The following is an 18,837-nucleotide window of genomic DNA, read 5'->3' as shown; positions in this document are numbered from 1 at the left end:
ACCATTTACACCAGTGTGAGTTATTAGCTAGTAAATTACAAAGCAGGATGCAAAACCCCGTTGACTTGACCTGAAAAATCCACATTCTTGCCACTGTACTGGGGTGCCTCTCACTGTGCCACTACCTAGCAAGTGCTTAAAGAATGAATTTTAAATTAATTAATTAATTTTTAAATAAATAAGTAAATAAATTTTAAAATAAACTAATGAATTACTAATGGAAAGAAACAAATGAATTACAGAACCAATGGATTAAGAATAAGCCATTTTCCTACTAGAGAATTGTGAGGTTGGAATGATGCCAGTTGGCTCAGAAGCACCAATTGCTTTTGCTCAAGGAACAAGGTGAGCTACAAAATGGAAATAAGCTCCAACTAACAGATTGTCCCTCCCTGCCATCGTGGGAGTCAAGAAGTTCTGCAGCGGTCACTGGACCCCGCACTCTTACTTACAGCCCCTGCCGCCTGCTCTCTCTAATGGGTATTGAGTGTTCTGCCTGCATAGATCCCTCTGCTAAGGGACGGGGTACAAGGATGGGCGAAATATGGCTCTTTAAGGACGTAATAGTTGAGAAGTCAACACAAGTGGGTAAATAGCACTCACAGTACTCAAAGGGCCTGACTGACGAGGACCTTGGAGGAACTGGATTAGGTAAGACACTGGAGGTGACGCCTTAGCTGAGTTCTGAAGAGTAAGTAGGCGTTAGTCAATTGAGGGATGGGGCAGGGGTGGGAAAGAAAGATGTCCTAGGGAGAAGGCACGACATATGGGAAGATCTGTGGGGAGAGAGACAGGGGCACATTTGGGGACCTGCAAGCAGTTCAATTTATGTTTGGAGTGCACAGAGAGAGGGAGAGAGTAGAGAGCGTGAAACTTTGGGGTAAAGTTAAGGAAGCTGGGCTTTATCGTAGTGGATATTTATATTGATTCTGGATGGGATTTAGTTTAGGGAATAAGAGAGGCACAAGGGAGCTAGAGAAAGGTAGAGGTCATGGACCAGGGAGGCCAGGAGAGATGGAAAAGCAATGAAGGCGGAGGAGGCTGATAATTTGAAGCTGCGGTTCAGAAGAGACTGAGCGTACACTGTGCCAGACTTCTCATTGCTCCACGTGTCACATGCTGGCCCAGAGCGGGAGTGAAACTCTAGAATTACTGATGGGACGTTGTTCAATGGCTTATTCTATTTTTCTCTCTATCCAGTCTTAACCAAGGACTTATAACATAAGAACAGTTTCTGAATCCTCTTTATTCAGAATCTTCTCCAGTAATTTTTCTCAAGAGTTAGTCTTTGTTAGAAACTGTGGAGCTGTGCTCGCTTCGGCAGCATGAATACTAGAATTGAAACTGCTGAGTTGAGCCAGGTGAATTCCTGACAGTACGAGTGAGGTCAAAACATTTGAGTCACAGAAGATCCAGAGGGCAGGTAGGCAACCAGGACGCCTCTGTGTTTGCCAGGTTGTCTAACAGGAGCTGAATGAAGAATAATTTTTCCTCCAGAGGCATATGGCCTTTATTTGGGGAGGACGCCTCCCCAGCATTCACTAGAACTTTATAGCGGGGAGAGCAATGCTCTTTTGGTTACAGATGAAGGGGAATTACTTGGTACTGTCATATCCTCTAGGGCAGCAAGGACAGCTTCACAAAAGAATGTCCTTTTGCCAGTAAAACAAAACAAAAGAACCCCCAAATGATGTGCTGGGGGAGTGCTGTGCATCAAACCTGTGTTTTGATTCCTTATAACTTACTGTTGATATTGTTCCTTTCAAGTTCCCGTACTTATAGGCTGTAGTGATCTGGAACATGGTTGACGTAGTACATTTGTTGTACTCGTATAGACAGCGCTTACATTGTGCCCCATGCAATTCTAAGAACATTCTATGTCAACTCATTTAATTCTTTTATAGTCCTATAAGGTAGGTACTATTGTTACCATCACCTCGAGTTTACAGATGAAGAAGCTGGTGCAGAGTAATATGTCCATGGTAAAAAGCTACTTAGTAGAGTTGAATTTTGAGCCCAGGAAATTTGGCTCCAGAGTCTATTTTTTTTTTTGAGGAAGATTAGCCCTGAGCTAACCCCAATCCTCCCCTTTTTGCTGAGGAAGACTGGCCCTGACCTAAGATCCGTGCCCATCTTCCTCTACTTTATACGTGGGACGCCTACCACAGCGTGGCTTGCCAAGTGGTGCCATGTCTGCACCCGGGATCTGAACTTGCGAACCCCGGGCTGCCGAAGCGGCACTGCGCCACTGGGCCAGCCTCCAGAGTCTATTCTTGAAACCAGGAATTCCTAAGTTTTGATGTCAAGTAGAAACACTAGGGACATGTGTTAAAATGCAGAATCCCAGGCTGCACTCTCCGAGATTCTGATTTAAGATGTCTGGGACGGGCCTGGGTATTTGCATTTTTAACAGGTGCTGCATGTGTTTATGATGAAAGTGTTCCTCAGAGCACACTTAGAGAAACACTGCCCCAAATCGTAACGCTAGCCTGTCTCTTGTTACAGCTACTGAAAGTCTGCTTGTCCTTGACTCCTTCTGACTATCCCAGTATACTGTTCAATGTAAACAAAAAAATAATGTGAAAATAAGGACATTTGAGAATCAGCTATCTATCCAACCATCTGTCCATCTATCATTTACCTATTATCTATATTTCTTACAATGTTGATTTTGTCTACATATATAAACTAGTTTTAAAAATTCTGTATGATACCCAGTGTCTCTGGATTAAATTTTTAGCCATTTGTTTCCTTGCCTCATGGATCCATTTCGCAATAAATTTGTGATAACTCTAAGAGGAGACAATCCTCTGCACCTTCATTGGGTCGTCTTGCCATCAAAAGGTGACATTCTTTTATAGCTCCAGTGCTGGAGCCAGAACCGATGTTTGCTGTGTGTTAGTCATCTTACAATGGCCTCTTAATGCATGCTGCTATGTTCGAGAATTTGACCTGACCTATGGCATCTGTCCATTCATTCAAAAATGTCTAGAGTTTCTTCTGAGTTTTACTGTACTTCTGTTAATTCTCTGCCGTGATTCTTACACAATTGTGATAAAAAGAAGTAGGGTGAATACTGAAATCAGTCCGGAATGATTGGTTGAACGGTACTATTTGGAATCTCATTTTTCCATCTGAAATAAAAGGGGTGTGTTTTTCAGTCTTACCTTTATCTAAATTTGGGTATTCAGAAGGCACATGGTTTCAGGTTAAAACTAAAATTCACATTCACTTGATAGAAAAACAGTAAAAAAATAAAATTAATTGAAAAATCTTCACCAGCTACAACTGAGCCCTCCAAGCTGATAAAGGTCCTAGACAGCCTTGTCCTCTCCCTCAAGGCCAATGGCCTTTGACCTATAATGGGGGACAGCCCCATTTCCTGGACCGACTCCTGTCTAGCTCTCTAACTGTAACTGACTGAATGAGAAAATGGTGTGAGAGACAGGAGCTTTGGCTTGGAAACAAATAGGAGAACTGGCTGAGATTAGTTAGAGACTGGAACAAAGGCACATTAACAAGAACGGGAGGGGCTCAGAAGGCTCAGTGCACTAAAAGAAGCAGCATCTAGAGCGTGAGAAGGAAAGGGAGGAATTTGCAGGAACAAAGGGTGAATTCCCTCCCAGCATCTCCTCTTCTCCAGTGGACTCTCAATCCCGCGTTGTAATCACTCTCTCTTCAGAAGCAGCTTTTCTCTTATTGCCTTTCTCTACGTGCCCCTATTTCAGAAGGTTTTGCACTTCTGGGCCTAAACACTATAGAAGGATCACTCATTTCCTCCAGTTTCCAACAGCAGGTTTGTACTATCTAGGCAGCCTGGGTGGATCTAACCCAACTCATAAACTTTCCAGTAAGGATACAATTATTTTTTATTTGTTCCTCCTCCTTAGATTGAGGGTGTGTGGTAGAAATAAACATTTTTCCATACAAAATAATTGACTTCTGCTTTTGACCAAGATGGAGAAACTGGGACCAAGTTAACCCTTCACCCCGAAATGAGAAAAAAAAAAAAACGCAAAATATGTGAAACAAAGGTTATTAAGACACTAGAGATCAGGCAAATTAAGGACAGTGATACCTGAGAGATGAGGATCAAGCAAGGTAAGCTCTAAAATTGCCCCAAATTACTGCTTTGAATGAATTTCCCAGTCGCCGTCAGGAAGGGGTTACTCAGGTGGGGCCAGTGGAGCCCATGAGCTGAGGAAACGGAGCTGAGAGGCTGGGAGACAAGCAGTTCAAGCCTGCAGGCAGAGTTCTTGGAGGAGAAGCTGCAGAGGAGAGAAGCTCAGAGACCTGCTGAGGAGCCCTTTCAGGTTTTAAGCAGAGTGTTGTTAAGCACATGAGTGTGAGAAAACTACTTTCGGCTGTGGAAAGAAATTTCCAGAATGATTAGAAGGAAAAAAGTTCCAGGAGCTCACATAGGACTGGAAAGAGTCCCTGTTGCCATCAGCCAGATTGGAAAACTTACAATTCATGGGGGCACTGCATAGAGTACTCCAAAAAATATTGCCTCAGTAGTGGGGAATAATTGGCCTAGGCAAAATGCTGCTCTAGTCCTGCCTAATTAACTTCAAAAATAGGACTTGAAAGTGTCAAACTGTTTCCAAATAATGTAACTGTGCCCCAGAACAAACTCAAAAATATTTATAGGAATGCAAAAATATTCTGAGCACACCATGGTAAAATTTAAAATGTATAGCATCTGTTAAGAAGTTACTCGGCATGCAAAGAAGTGGGAAGATGCGAGCCATCATGCAGACACCAAACCAGAACTGACGTAGATGTTAGAATTAGCAGACAAGGGCAATAAACAGTTATTATAACTGTATTTCATAGTCCAAGACCTAGAAGAAAGATGTTAAGTAGAGACCTGGAAGATAAAAGAGGTCCAAATTGAACTTGCAGAGCTGAAAACCAGAATGTCTTAGATGAAAAACACACTGTATGGGATTAACAGCAGATTAGACATTGCAAAAGACATGATTAATGAACTGGAAGACATTGCAATAGAAAGTATCCAAAATGAAAGATAAAACAAAAAAATAAAAAGTAAATAAATAAAGCATCAATGAACTATTAGAGAACTTCAAGAAGCTGAAAATATGTCTCTTTTTCCTATTATAATGGCTAAAATGAAAAAGACTGGGTATGCTGAATGTTGGCAGTTTCTTAAAAAACTATATGACCCATTCCACTTGCAGGCATTTGCCCAAGAGAAATAAAGTCATGTGTCCACACAAAGACCTCTTCATAAATATTCATAGAAGCTTTATCTGTAATAGCCCAAACTGGAAACAACCTAAATATCCATTAATAGGCAAATGGATGGTATATTGATCAATTTGTATAGTATATCCATAAAATGAACACTACTCATCAACAAAAAGGAAAGGTGTTAGACAAACAAGAGTACATACTGTATGATTTCATTTATTTAAAATTCTAGAAAATGCAAAGTAATCTACAGTGACAGGAAGCAGATGAGTGGTTGTCTGAGTCCAGGGCAAAGATAAAGGTGGCAGATCAGGGTGATAAGGAGGGATTTAAGAGGGGCATGGGAAACTCTTGGGGCAATGGATATATTCATTTTCTTGGTTGTACTGATGGTTTTGTGGGTGTGTATACATATATATATATACATGTGTCAAAATTTAACAAACTGTACACTTTAAATGTATCATTTATTGCATGCCAGTTATATATATAATAAACCTGTTAAAAAATAAGTAATTCTTTCCCAACTATGAACAGTATACCTTATACAGAAGACTCTAGAATCACTTAATAATAAGATAAAATGGGAAATATTTTATTCCTCAATAATTGGTAAGAGAGAAGTTTCCTTTAAGTCCAAACCCATTGTCTAGAATCTGGACCTTGGCGAGCTGAGAAGGAACTAGAGGCACAGTCTAGAGGCTTTGGCCGGCCACTGGGTGAGTACTCAGGAGACACTCTCGGGGCCATCTTGAAGGGGATAGCCACTGAAGGGACAGAACCGAGAAAGTGTTGTGCCAGGAGGGAGGAGACTAGAATAGACCAGAGAAGAAATGGAGAGGATTGTGAACTTGAGAAGAAGCAGTCAGGATGCCACGTGAGAAGAGCTAGAAGAATCTGAAGGTCAGTGAAAGGAGGCCAAGAGGATGAATGGGATTAAACCGAGGTGGAAAGAGGCAAATTCAGGCCCAGGTGAAAATGGAAGTGCTGGGTGAGTCCCCCCTTTGGATTCTGGTCAATATTTAACGTGCTCTGTTGGTGCAAGGCAAAGCCTAGAAGAAAAGAAACACACTAACTCGACAGTTGTAAGTCATTACATAATTAATAAAAATCCTTTTCTTTTATAGGTTATGTCAACATCCAGGTTGAAACCCCTGATGGATGTGGTAGAAAAGAAAAGGAATCTAAAATTTCTTTATCTAAACATCAGTGGAAGGAGGTACTCAGAAAGAGTGTTTTCAGGACCACCACAGGGTCCCACCAAGCTATTTCCATTGGTCTGGGCTGTGAAATAGAAGAGTTTTAGTCTACGTATGTCAGCTGCCACTTGGCAAAGGTGTGTGGTTAGGTGCGATATTTTGTTAGTAAGCCTTTATATTTGCATAGCATTTTAGAATTCATAAAATTCTTTCATGTATATTTTGATCATGTAGAGATCCCATTTTCATTAGTGATTAATTATTACACTGACAAAGACTAAAGTTATTAATTTATAACAAATACTTTGTGAAGTAAATTTCATGGTAGGCAGAATAACAAGAAAAATTCACTGTGGGTCACTAGCTGGGTTTAGAAATCATCAAAGCAGAACTTTTATTAAGGTACTTTAGAAATGATTAGACCTGTACTGTCCAATATGGTAGCCACTAGCCACATGTTTGTTTTAAATTTAAAATGATTAAAAATAAATAAAATTAAAAAATTCAGTTCTTCGGTCATAGTATCCGCATTTAACGTGCTGTTCGATATGGCTAGTGGCTGCCATATTGGATAGCACAAAAACAGAACATTTGCAGAAAGTCCTACTGGACGGTGCTGATCTAGGAAAAGTCCCTCCCACCTTCAGTGGCTGAGTTTCAGTGAAGAGTTGAGGAATTTGAGGCTCAGAAAGGTTAAATGATTTATACAAAGTCACACAAGGAGAGCCTGAAATGAAAATGAACCCAAATCTCCTCACTTCTGTAGGAGTGATCATTTCAGCACCTCACACGGCCAAATTTCACCAGTGTGTCTGCTCTTGACTAGGAGAGGCTGGATACCCCAAACTGGCAAATAATCCAGCACTCGTTTAGTTTTTTATTTGTATTCTACACGTATATTTCAAGTTAGGCAGAGCTAAAGCCCAGAAACTTCACTTCAAACAAAATAATGGTGTCACACTATGAAGACATGATCTGGAGAGCTTCCCAATTTCTCTACTCTGTCCCTTTACTCAGTTCCTCGTTCAACCCACTCTATTCCGCGCTGGGACCAGACAGTTCGTTCTTAGGTTAACAGGAAAACAGGCAGAGCTGCCTCCTCTTAAAACATTCCTGGAGCGCCAGGTGGTAAAGGGCTCGGATTTTCCAAGGTTGCTCAGCAGGGCTTTGAAAATTAAAGAGCCTAGATGAGATGTGGGGAAAGCAAGCAACTACATTTGAGAAGGAACAGCCTTTCAACTGCGTGAATTCTTGATGAGACAGCAAAGTGAGTCATTAAACAGTGGGCTGTCAATGAAGCTGAGACCCAGATTTGCCTTGGATCAGCTGCACTGCAGTAACTTCACCACTCAAAGAAACCATGGGCAGACCCTTGGTGAACGCTTGGACTTGCTTCTGTTACAGGCTCACATCCTTATTTTTCTGAAAACAGGTAGACAAAGGAGTAGATACATATTGAAGAGTTGCTGATGAAATTCAAGGGCTCTTCAAAAAAACATCTCATTATGCAGGGGCATTTTGGAGGCTCAATGCTTTCTAGTCCTTTTACTGGCCTCGAGGAAAAGTGATCATTTCCATATTTGAATTTGGTAAAAGTTGTTTTTCCTGGGTCCCTGTTAAGTTTCATCCAGCTTTTGGCAGGAATGGCCTTCTTGGACCCTGTGGGAGTGCTGGCTGACTGTCCCGTCTTCCACAGTGCAACAACTGTTCTATAGAATTCTGGGAGAGCAGCCTATTTTTGACGCTAGAGGATGCGTGACATGTCATTAACCTTCAAAACTGGCTCTGCACAAGAGTATTGTCAACAGATGGTGACTGTGAGATTCTCTCTCTCCTCTCCCTGCCTTCCTCCTGCATCCCCAGGATATGTTCTGGCACAGAACGCTCATTGGTTTCAAAAGGAAATTTGTGTGTGAGCGGACATTGCGGAATGTGGAACAAACACTGGAGTAAGATTTCTTTTATTTATTATGAGGATTATAGAAATTGAATGGGCAGAATAAACTACCAGTAGTGTTCATATGCAAAGACAAGCCAACGGTGATGAAATGAACATCTCTGCTGACAGGCTGGCTGTTGAGCATCAGGGAAGGGTGGCTGGGGCACCGGCTGGAAGAGCGGGAAGCCAGCATTGGAGTGAGGATTTGGGTCTAGCCATTTAACTTTCAAAGCTGTCATTTTTCCTGTTTCCTTTTCATCAGTGGACATCAATAGTAATTAGGACATTAATTATCAACCAACCCAAAAAATGTATCCTTGAAAAGAAGAAGTTGACTAATTCATTCAGCAAATATGTGCAGGGTGTTTACAATGTACCAGCACTATGCTAGGGTCTAGGGATAAAAGCTGGTCTGGAGGAGGCGGGTTGGTAAACAGATAATTATTATACAGCTCTGATAATTCCCCAAGAAGCACAGCTGAGGAGGGGAGACGTCTGCAGCCTACGACACAGGGACCCCAGAGGGTTCAGTTGCAGAGGCATGAAAAACCACGTGGGGAATGTGTCACACCTTCCCAAAGCATCAGTTTTATTTGATTGCAAATTTAAAATGTTTATCTTAAGATAAAAGATACGTTAAAAAGTGGAAATAAATTTTCAAGTAAATTTCTTTCATTTAGCCCAGATACTGGTTCATTTTCCATTCTCCTAATGAAGACTTTGCGGGAAAAGTTTGAGATCATTGGCCTAGGGCATAATTATCAGCTTTTTGTACAGGAGTCACTAAAGCCTTCATAGGCCCTTTCGTGCCACTTTGCCCTCAGAGATAGAAGTATCAGCATCCTACTATTCTGCACGCATGGGGTACTATGTAGTTTACAAAGTGCGTTTGATGGATTTTGAACCCCACGGTTGACCAGCACCACGTTACCATCAGTGCACCATCACCACGTTAGCAATGAGGAAACTGAAGTTCTATGAGATTAACTCCTTTCAGGGAAAGTCACAGAGCTGGTAAGTGACAGACTCAAACTTCACTTTGGGTTTTCTGAGACCAAATCCAGTATTCTTTCTACTAAACTGTACTGCCTCTCTTTTCAATAATTAAAAATTAGATGACCTAGGTCAAGAATCTCTAGCCTTTTTGTGGCTTATATCCATTTTCTTATTATCTCTTTAAGAATGCAGAGTCTAAGTGAGGAGGAACAGACGTTGGATAATGCTGACATAAAGGTCCTGAGAGGCTGAGGGAGCCGGAATGCTCTGTTTCACATCTGGGAAATCTCAGGAAAGATGGCGTGGAAATTAACGAAGGGGCAGCTTGGTTAAGTAGGGAGTGTAATGGTGACAATTTAGGGATCTATCGTCAAAGATTTCAAGATTTGTTGCTACATTTTGGTTCACTGGTTAGGTGGCCTTGACGCACATTGTACTCATTGTTCTCCCATTGATGCCTCATGACCTTGTTTTGACATTTCCATCCATCAAAACTGTAGTATAATACCGTATAAACTAGCTAACGTTGCTGAAATTTTGGAAGGATGTAACATCAGGAAAATGTTTAAGACTCTCCATCTTAAATTAGGTAATCTGGAAGCACTATGGACCAGGTTGATGCTTACTGAAAAATAAATAAACCTAAAATATATATTACTTGTAATGCTAAATTCCTGAATTGTTCATATATCTTTCATGTGTACCTCTTTCATCAGATTAAATACAGCATTTGCTTATGACAATTGCAGACTTGATTAAAATCATACACTCTGTTTCAAAATTTAAAAATTAAACGGCTGAGACTAAGAAGTGACAAAGCTGAGGGAAGTCGAGGTATGCCTGCCAATTATTGTTGGCAGGAAATGGGATGACTCAGCCTGAACATGTGCTTTCATTGCTTGGGACAATGGGGCATGATGACAATGTTCAACTTATTGACTATTGAGGACGTTTATGTCACCCAGTTGGTAGGAGACTGTTGAAATGCAACCACAGACTAACAAGAATATTGAAGTGACCCAATGTTTCCATGTAAGAAAACTGAGGATAAACAGGAAAAAGACACGACTGTTTCAGAATAATCAACACATGTGCCATGTACTAAAAGAGACTGTGTGTGATGGATCCCAGGAAAGTAGAAGTGGAGAAATTCCAGGAGTTAGGAAGAAAACGTAATATTGCCAGTGGGAGGCATGACCCATTGCCCAGAGGGGGGACTAGGATTAGCTGCTGGGGAGAAGTAAACAAGCGCATTGTGGTTGCAGGAGAAGGGGGACTTTTCTGAAGTTCTTCCAAATGTGACCCTAAGGTATCATCTGCTGTCTGGTGTCTCATCCTGTAAAAATATCTGAAAAATAGAGAGCGGAAAAGGAATTAACTTGGCTTGACCTCCATGAACTGGCCCAGCGTTACTGAGAAACTTAAAAGGGTTTGGAGGTGTGTGTGGGCAGGAGATTTATGGGAAATATCTGCACTTTTCACTCAATATGGCTGCGAATCTAAAACTGCTGTCAAAAATAATCTATTTTTTTTAAAAAAAGGGACTCAGTGTCGTTGACAAAGTGCCAGTGATCAGCGCGATCCTGGTTGGCCAGAGGATGTTCGCCGAAGCTCGATTCGACCTCACTGGCTCTGTAAGCTGGGGTAGGTTTTTGTCTTAATGACACGGTTCCCCAGATTGTCCTCAAGATGTTTTCCAGCTGGAAAATGCTGTGATTCACATGAGGAGAAATATCTGTGTACATGCGACAGTCTCGGAGGGAAGCACAGTTTTGCCAACAGAAACATACCTTGAGTCATTTTGCCTTTTCCCAGGGGAAATCTGCTCTGTTATCGGAGGTTTGCAGTAACAGGTGTTCTGTTGGGGGTGGGGCACGAACTGAAGGAAGTGGTCACTGTGCTGGGGACAGGGGATCTAGATGGGGGATTAGCCACGAAGGTTGTGCTGGGGTCATTTTTCACCGTAACCTTACCCGTACCGTCCACAGGGAGATCCTAGGTTTGCGTTTTCTCGTTCGACTTGCAGCCCAGAAAGTGTTTGTTCACTTGGGGCCCCCTTCATAAAGAGCGCCACGTTAGTCCAGAATTGTGCATGGAAGACACAGAGGTGGGGCACCGGAGTCCCGTGGTTTGTTCTACAGCCATGTGCATGTTGCACCTCCTCCGGAGTCTGCAAGAACGCAGGCAGAAGATGTCCTTTAAGGCATGCCTGTTTTTTCCTGTGTACATCCCTAATGACACTGGGTGAAAACCGCAGGAAAATGATGCAGCATCGAGTAACGCCAAAGCAAAGGGAGCCTTTTGTAACAAGTCCCTGCAGCAATGTTGGCCTGTCTTGAAATGTTCTCCCCTTTCGTTCTCTCAAACACTGCAGCATCTCTTTGTGAGCCAGTGGAGCTTTTCGTTTGGAATTATGACACTGCAGGCAGCTATACGGAAGAAAATCTTTGACCTCAGCTTTCAGAAATCTCCGTTAGGCAGATCCTTTTTCTTTTTGGAACAGACCTTTGCCTATTTGGAGGGGGTGTGTTCTTGACAACTGCTCTTCCCAAATGCACTGCATTGTAATTCAACTCCCAGTAACTTGCCTAGCTTTTGACATCACCAGATTGGAGGGACGAGCACTTCCGCCTGAGGCTCTGGCCACAGAAGTGAGTATGCAGAGCAGAGCTCTGCTGCAGCCTCTCTGGGGCCCTCGCCTCCCAAAGCCTCATTTCACTTCTTGTGTTAGAGCTGCTTGTAGAGACCATTGGGTAGCACAAGAAACAGATGTTGGTTTCTTGACTCAAATCTCCAAAGTTTCACAGCATAGGAATGCTGGTATTTATGTGGCATTTACCTTACAGTTCCTAGGATGATCTTGATTTTAGATTATTTTTCTCGGTCTTTGATGCTGAAAATCTACTTTTTTATTTATATCCATGGTCTCAGACTTCAGTGCACATTGGCATCATCTGGAGGTGCCCTTCACCCAGAGATTCTGATTTGAAAGATCTGAAGGGGACCAGACAGTTTTATTGATGTTTAACTCTTTTTGTTAAGTTGTCACATACCCATAGGAAACTGCTCCCACCTTAACTGCACAGTTCAGTGAATTCTTTTAAGACTTTATTTTTTTTAGAGCAGTTTTAGGTTTACAACAAAAATGAGAGGGAGATACAGAGATTTCTGATATACCCCTGCCCCCCACACATTCATATCCTCCCCCGTTATCAACATCACTCACCAGAAGGGTACACGTTTTACCAAGGATGAACCTACACTGACACATCATAATCACCCAAGTCCATATTTACCTAGGGTTCACTCTTACTGTTGTATATTCTGTGGGTTTGGATCGATGTATAATGACACATATCCATCATTATAATATCATACAGAGTATTTTCACTCCTTTATTTATCCTCCCCTACCCCTCGGGCAACCACTGATCTTTTTATTGTCTTCATAGTTTTACCTTTTCCAGAACATCATATTGTTGAAATCCTATAGTGTGTAGCCTTTTTAGATTGGCTTCTTTCACTCAATAATATGCAGTTAAGATTCCTCCATGTCTTTCCATGACTTGATAGCTCATTTCTTTTCAGCACTGAATAATATTCCATTGTCTGGATGTGCCACAGGTTATCCATTCACCTACTGAAGGACGTCTCAGTTGCTTCCAAGTTTGGGCGATTATGCATAATGCTGCTATGAACATCCACATGCAGGTCTTTGTGTGGACATGAGTTTGCAACTCCTTTGAGTAAATACCAAGGAGCATGATTGCTGGATCATATAGTAAGACTATGTTTAGTTTTATAAGAAACCACCAAACTGTCTTCCAAAGGGGTGGTACCACTTTGCATTCCCACCAGCAGTGTGTAAGTGTTCCTGTTACTCCACATCCTCACCAGCATTTGGTGTTGTCAGTGTTCCAGATTTTGATCATTCTAATGGGTGGACAGTGGTGTCTCACTGTTGTTTTAATTTGCATTTCCTGATGACAAATTATGTGGAGAATCTTTTCATATGCTTATTTGCCATCTGTGTATCTTCTTTGATGAGGTGTCTGTTAAGGTCTCTGGCCCATTTTTAATCAGATTTTTGTTTGCTTATTGTTGAGTTTTAAGAGTTCTTTGTATATTTTAGGAAATAGTCCTTTGTCAGATGTGTCTTTTGCAGATATCTTCTCCCCATCTGTGTCTTGCCTTCTAATTCTTTTGATATTGTCTTTAGCAGAGCAGAGGTTTTTAATTTTAATGAAGTCTAGCTTATCAATTGTTTCTTTCATGGGTCTGGTCTTTGGTATTGCATCTAAAAAAGCATCACAATATCTGGGGGTGGTTTCCACTTGCGAGGCTCTGCTCTAGTACGTGGTGACTCCCTGCATTCGCCTGTCTGTCTCTCCAATCTTGGGGACAGCGGTTTGCCCTGTGTCCTCCCCTGTCTTATGGATCAGAGAAGAGGTGTTGAGTTTTCAGTCTGTTTGGCTTTTTGCTTGTTATTAGGATGGATTGGCGATTTCCAAGCTTCTTACATGGCGAATCAGAACCGGAAGTCCCTCAATTCAGTGAATTTTTACATATGTATGCATCTGTATAGCCACCACCCAGATAAAGCTGTGGAAAATTCTAACACTCCAGAATGTTTGCTCATGCCCTTCCCAGGCCAACGCTACCCCACCCTACCCAGAGATAACTACCATTTTAATGATTCCAAGATTCTGCTCAAGGCATGGGGACAAATATGCTTTTCTTCATCTTTTGAAAATCAGTGGATTTACTAACATGGTCTGGAAAAACTCACCTGCAGTTCTGAGGCTGAAACTAGTAGAAATAGTTACATAATGAATAAACTTTATACTCCTGTCAAATTCACCTTTGAGAGATTTAGGAAACCCCAAAGCCCAGTGGAGGCTGCCAGTCACAGAAAGGTGTGCCTGGAAGGTGACAAGTGAAAAAGGAAACTGTCGCCCTTTCAGCTGGACTGTGGTTTGCCTGTCATGATGCTAGAGTGTTCGCTGGTGTCTTAGGAAAACAATCTTGAAGGTAGGGAGTTTTAATGTCTGTCAAGCACTGTTATCCAGGCAAAAGGTGTATTGACTCCATAAAACTTATTTCTTTAGCTAGAAACAGTAATAATTAATTTTGAGCATCTTAATCAATGCTCACAACAACACTCAACACTATTAAGATAAACTTTTATCCCAGAAAACCAGTATCAGTTCTTTGGATAGGAATATAATTATGCTGAACATTTACTGAACATTTCCCATGTGCCAATCATTGTGGTTAATGCTTTAAATGGACTGCCTTTTTTTCTTAATTTCCATATTCAGAAGAGGGAAATAAGCTTTGGTGAGCTTTCCCAAGCAGCTGGTAGGTGGTAGATGAGCTTGGAACCCAACTCCAATCTCACCGAGATCCTAATCACTTAGCTTCTGTGCTGGACTGATTCTCTAGAGAAATACACCCATTTATTTCTTAGCTTGGTGGAACTCTGATGTCTTGAAATTATGCAACTTCCTTGGTTTTAATTTAAGCCTTTTGATGGATAATTTGGAGGTCTGAGTCTTCATGCCCACCAGAAGGCATAAACTTCTGCCAGGAGATAACCTCCAACATAGATTCATAAATTGCCATTCTGGTTTATACATCAGAATTTTATGAGTTGGGTCAGTGTGTAGATGGACCTTGAAAGGGCTGAACAGCTCTGTGTATGATAAAAATTAATCTTGGTAATTATGTACCAGATAATCTTGTAACCATGATAATCCATGATAAAAATTAAGTTTCAGAATTTGAAGCCCTGAGGATAATCCCTGACCCAGGATAATTCTGCCATGGCGTCATCAGTAAACTCAGCCCCGTCTCCTATCAGCCCCTCCACAGGCTTTATTCCTTCAGCCCCACAGGAGTTTCTGTCCTAAAGGATTTATACACTTAGTTTTGCTTACTTTACTTGAAAATCTCAAAGAAGGAATATATATTCAAGAGAAATATGTATTCTTTCTTTGCTATTGCCATTAAAATATACATACAATGATGGTGAATATTAGAATTTAAAGGTCTAGTTCCACTGTTTTTTTGGTTGTACCATAAATTTTAGTGAGAAAAAATCAACTCAAAGATATTTTCCAAGGCAGGTCTGATTTCTCCTAGAAATGGGAGTTACAGGTTCGATAATCTCCATTTATGAATAATTCCATTTCCTTTTGCTTATTTATAGTAAGCAGAATCCAAGCGTATTCTCCGAAATGGTTGGCCAATACCAGACTTCTTTTGCTTTGTAATCACTTTTTTTTTTTTTTTTTGGTGAGGAGGAGTGGCCCTGAGCTAACATCTATGCCAATCTTCCTTTTTTTTACATGGGATGCTGCCACAGTGTGGCTTGACAAGTGGTGCTAGATCCACAACCAGGAGCCGAATCTGCCAACATTGGGCTGCTGAAGCGGAGCATGAACTTAGCCACTATGCCACTGGGCCGGCCCCTGCAATCACATTTAAGTACAGAGCACACCTCGTGCTTTTTAGATATCTCTGTTATCATTCAGAGAGGAGGAACAAATACTCTTTTCACTTTAACACCTTCCCGTAGCTTTAACCTTGAACTTCATCTATGGGATCTGGCCTTCATCAGTATAAAGGCACTTTGATTTCAATGCTGGCAGTAATTCTATAGCATGGGGACACTAATTCTTATGGGTCTATCCAGATTAAGGTAAAAGCACTCCTGTGGCCTGTGAAGTAATGTAACAGGGACTTGTGAGCCCCTATATCCATTTAGAATTTATTTGGCCATCTAGCTATTATTCCACTAGAATATATGTTCCATGAGTACTGAGATTTTTATCTATTTTTGATTACTCTGTGTTCCCTAGTATCTGGCACATAATAAGTGCTCAATAAATATTTATTGAATGACTTCATCCATCCATTCATCCATCCATACATCCATCCATACATCCATCCACCCATCCATCCAATGTTTACTCCACTTCTGCTAAGGTACATGCATCTTTAAGTGCAAAGAAGGCAAAATATTGGCTTCCCTAAGATGACTAAAATGCAGCTGCCCTGACCTCTCATTTCACATAGCTCTGGTTCAGCTGAGTGCTAAAGGATAGCAGACTGCTGCATTGTTTTTCCATATTTAACCATCCTGCTGCCCAAGAAAATAGTTACTCTTCTGACATAGATCATTTAAGCAACCGTACATTTGTTAAACAGCAGTTTTTGTAACTTTCAATCAGCAGCACCAGATTGTTCTTTTAATTCCAGCTTTCATTCATGGAAATACCAATTCATCTGTTTTATTCAATAATCAAGGGATTAATTTGCCCCTGAAATGGGTTTGATTTACTAATAAGATAGACAAGGCACGAACAGAGGAATTCATCTTTTTTGTTTGTTTGTTTGTTGTTTTGTTGTTGTTTGCTTGTTTTCAGGTGTGCATCGTAATATATTTCAAATTCTGTGTAGATTACATCATGTTCCCCACCCGAAAACTAATTATAATCCATCACCACACACATGTGCCAATCACCCCTTTCGTCCTCCCCTCTCCCCCCTTCCCCTCTGGTAACCACCAATCCAACCCCTGTTGCTCTGTGTTTGTTTGTTGTTGTTTTTATCTTCTACTTATAAGTGAAATCATACGGTATTTGACTTTCTCCCTCTGACTTATTTCGCTCAGCATAATACCCTCAAGGTCCATCCATGTTGTCACAAATGGCCGGATTTCGTCATTTCTTATGGCTGAGTAGTAGTCCATCATGTATAAATAACACATCTTCTTTATCCATTCGCCCCTTGATGGGCACCTACATTGATTCCAAGTCTTGGCTATTGTGAATAATGCTGCAATGAACATAGGGGTGCAGGTATCTTTATGCCTTTGTGTTTTCAAGTTCTTTGGATAAATGCCCAGCAGTGGGATAGCTGGATCATATGGTAGATCTATCCTTAATTTTCTGAGGATACTCCATACTGCTTTCCATAGTGGCTGCACCAGTTTGCACTCCCATCAGCAGTGTACAAGGGTTCCCTTCTATCCACATCCTCTCCAACAATTGTTTCCTGTCTTGTTAATTATAGCCATTCTGACTGGAGTGAGGTGATATCTCATTGTAGTTTTACTTGCATTTCCCTGATAGCTAATGATGTTGAGCATCTTTTCATATGCCTGTTGGCCATCCGTATATCTTCTTTGGAGAAATCTCTGTTCAGATCTTTTGCACATTTTTTAATTGGGTTGTTGGTTTTTCTGTTGTCGAGACGTATGAGTTCTTCGCATATTTTGGACATTAACCCCTTATCTGATATGTGGTTTGCAAATATCTTCTCCCAACTGTTAGGCTGTCTTTTTGTTTTGTTGATGGTTTCCTTTGCTGTGCAGAAGCTTTTTAGTTTGATGTAGTCCCATTTGTTCATTTTTTCTTTTGTTTCCCTTGTCCGGTCAGACATGGAACTTGAAAATATGCTGCTCAGACCGATATCAAAGAGCGTACTGCCTGTGTTATCTTCTAGAAGTTTCATGGTTTCAGGTCTTACATTCAAGTCTTTAATCCATTTTGAGTTGATTTTTGTGCATGGTGTAAGATAATGGTCTACTTTCATTCTTTTGCACGTGGCTGTCCGGTTTTCCCAACACCATTTATTGAAGAGACTTCCCTTTCTCCATTGTATGTTCTTGGCTCCCTTGTCACATATTAGCTGTCCATAGATGTGTGGGTTTATTTCTGGACTCTCGATTCTGTTCCATTGATCTGTGTGTCTGTTTTTCTGCCAGTACCATGCTGTTTTGGTTACTATAGCTTTGTACTATATATACATATTTTAAAGACCTTTTATTTATTTATTTATTTTTTTGAGGAAGATTAGCCCTGAGCTAACATCTGCCAATCCTCCTCTTTTGGCTGAGGAAGACTGGCCCTGAGCTAACATCCGTGCCCATCTTCCTCTACTTTCTATGTGGGACGCCTACCACAGCATGGCTTGCCAAGCAGTGCTATATCTGCACCCGGGATCCGAACCAGCAAATCCCAGGCCACCGAAGCAGAACATGCACACTTAACCGCTGTGCCACCCGGCCGGCCGCTGTAGTATATTTCGAAATCAGGAAGTGTGATACCTCCAGCTTTGCTCTTTTTCCTCAGGATTCCTTCGGCTATTTGGGATCTTTTGTTGTTCCATATAAACTTCAGGATTCTTTGTTCTATTTCTGTGAAAAATGTCGTTGGCACTTTGATAGGGATTGTGTTGAATCTATAGGTTGCTTTAGGAAATATGGACATATTAACTATGTTAATTCTTCCAATCCAAGAGCATGGAATATCTTGCCATTTCTTTGTGTCATCTTCGATTTCTTTCAACAATGTTTTATAGTTTTCAGTGTACAGATTTTTCACCTCTTTGGTTAAGTTTATTCCTAGGTATTTTTTTCTTTTTGTTGCTATTGTAAATGGGGTTGTATTCTTAATGTCTCTTTCTGCTACTTCGTTGTTAG

General features: G+C 41.1%; 1 long non-coding RNA gene across 1 annotated transcript; it reads left to right on the top strand.

The window, feature by feature from the left end:
- Positions 1 to 394: 394 nt before the first annotated feature.
- Positions 395 to 10,065, top strand: LOC138921229 (uncharacterized). The gene is made up of 3 exons (XR_011433641.1): positions 395 to 651; positions 6,342 to 9,366; positions 9,534 to 10,065. It is a non-coding gene; the product is annotated as an uncharacterized lncRNA (long non-coding RNA).
- Positions 10,066 to 18,837: the final 8,772 nt, after the last annotated feature.

This window comes from Equus caballus, chromosome 28 (assembly GCF_041296265.1).
Source record: "Equus caballus isolate H_3958 breed thoroughbred chromosome 28, TB-T2T, whole genome shotgun sequence".
Classification (NCBI taxonomy): Eukaryota; Metazoa; Chordata; class Mammalia; order Perissodactyla; family Equidae; genus Equus; species Equus caballus.
The sequence above is the reverse complement of the archived record's forward strand: the minus strand, read 5'-3'. Positions and strand labels throughout refer to the sequence as shown.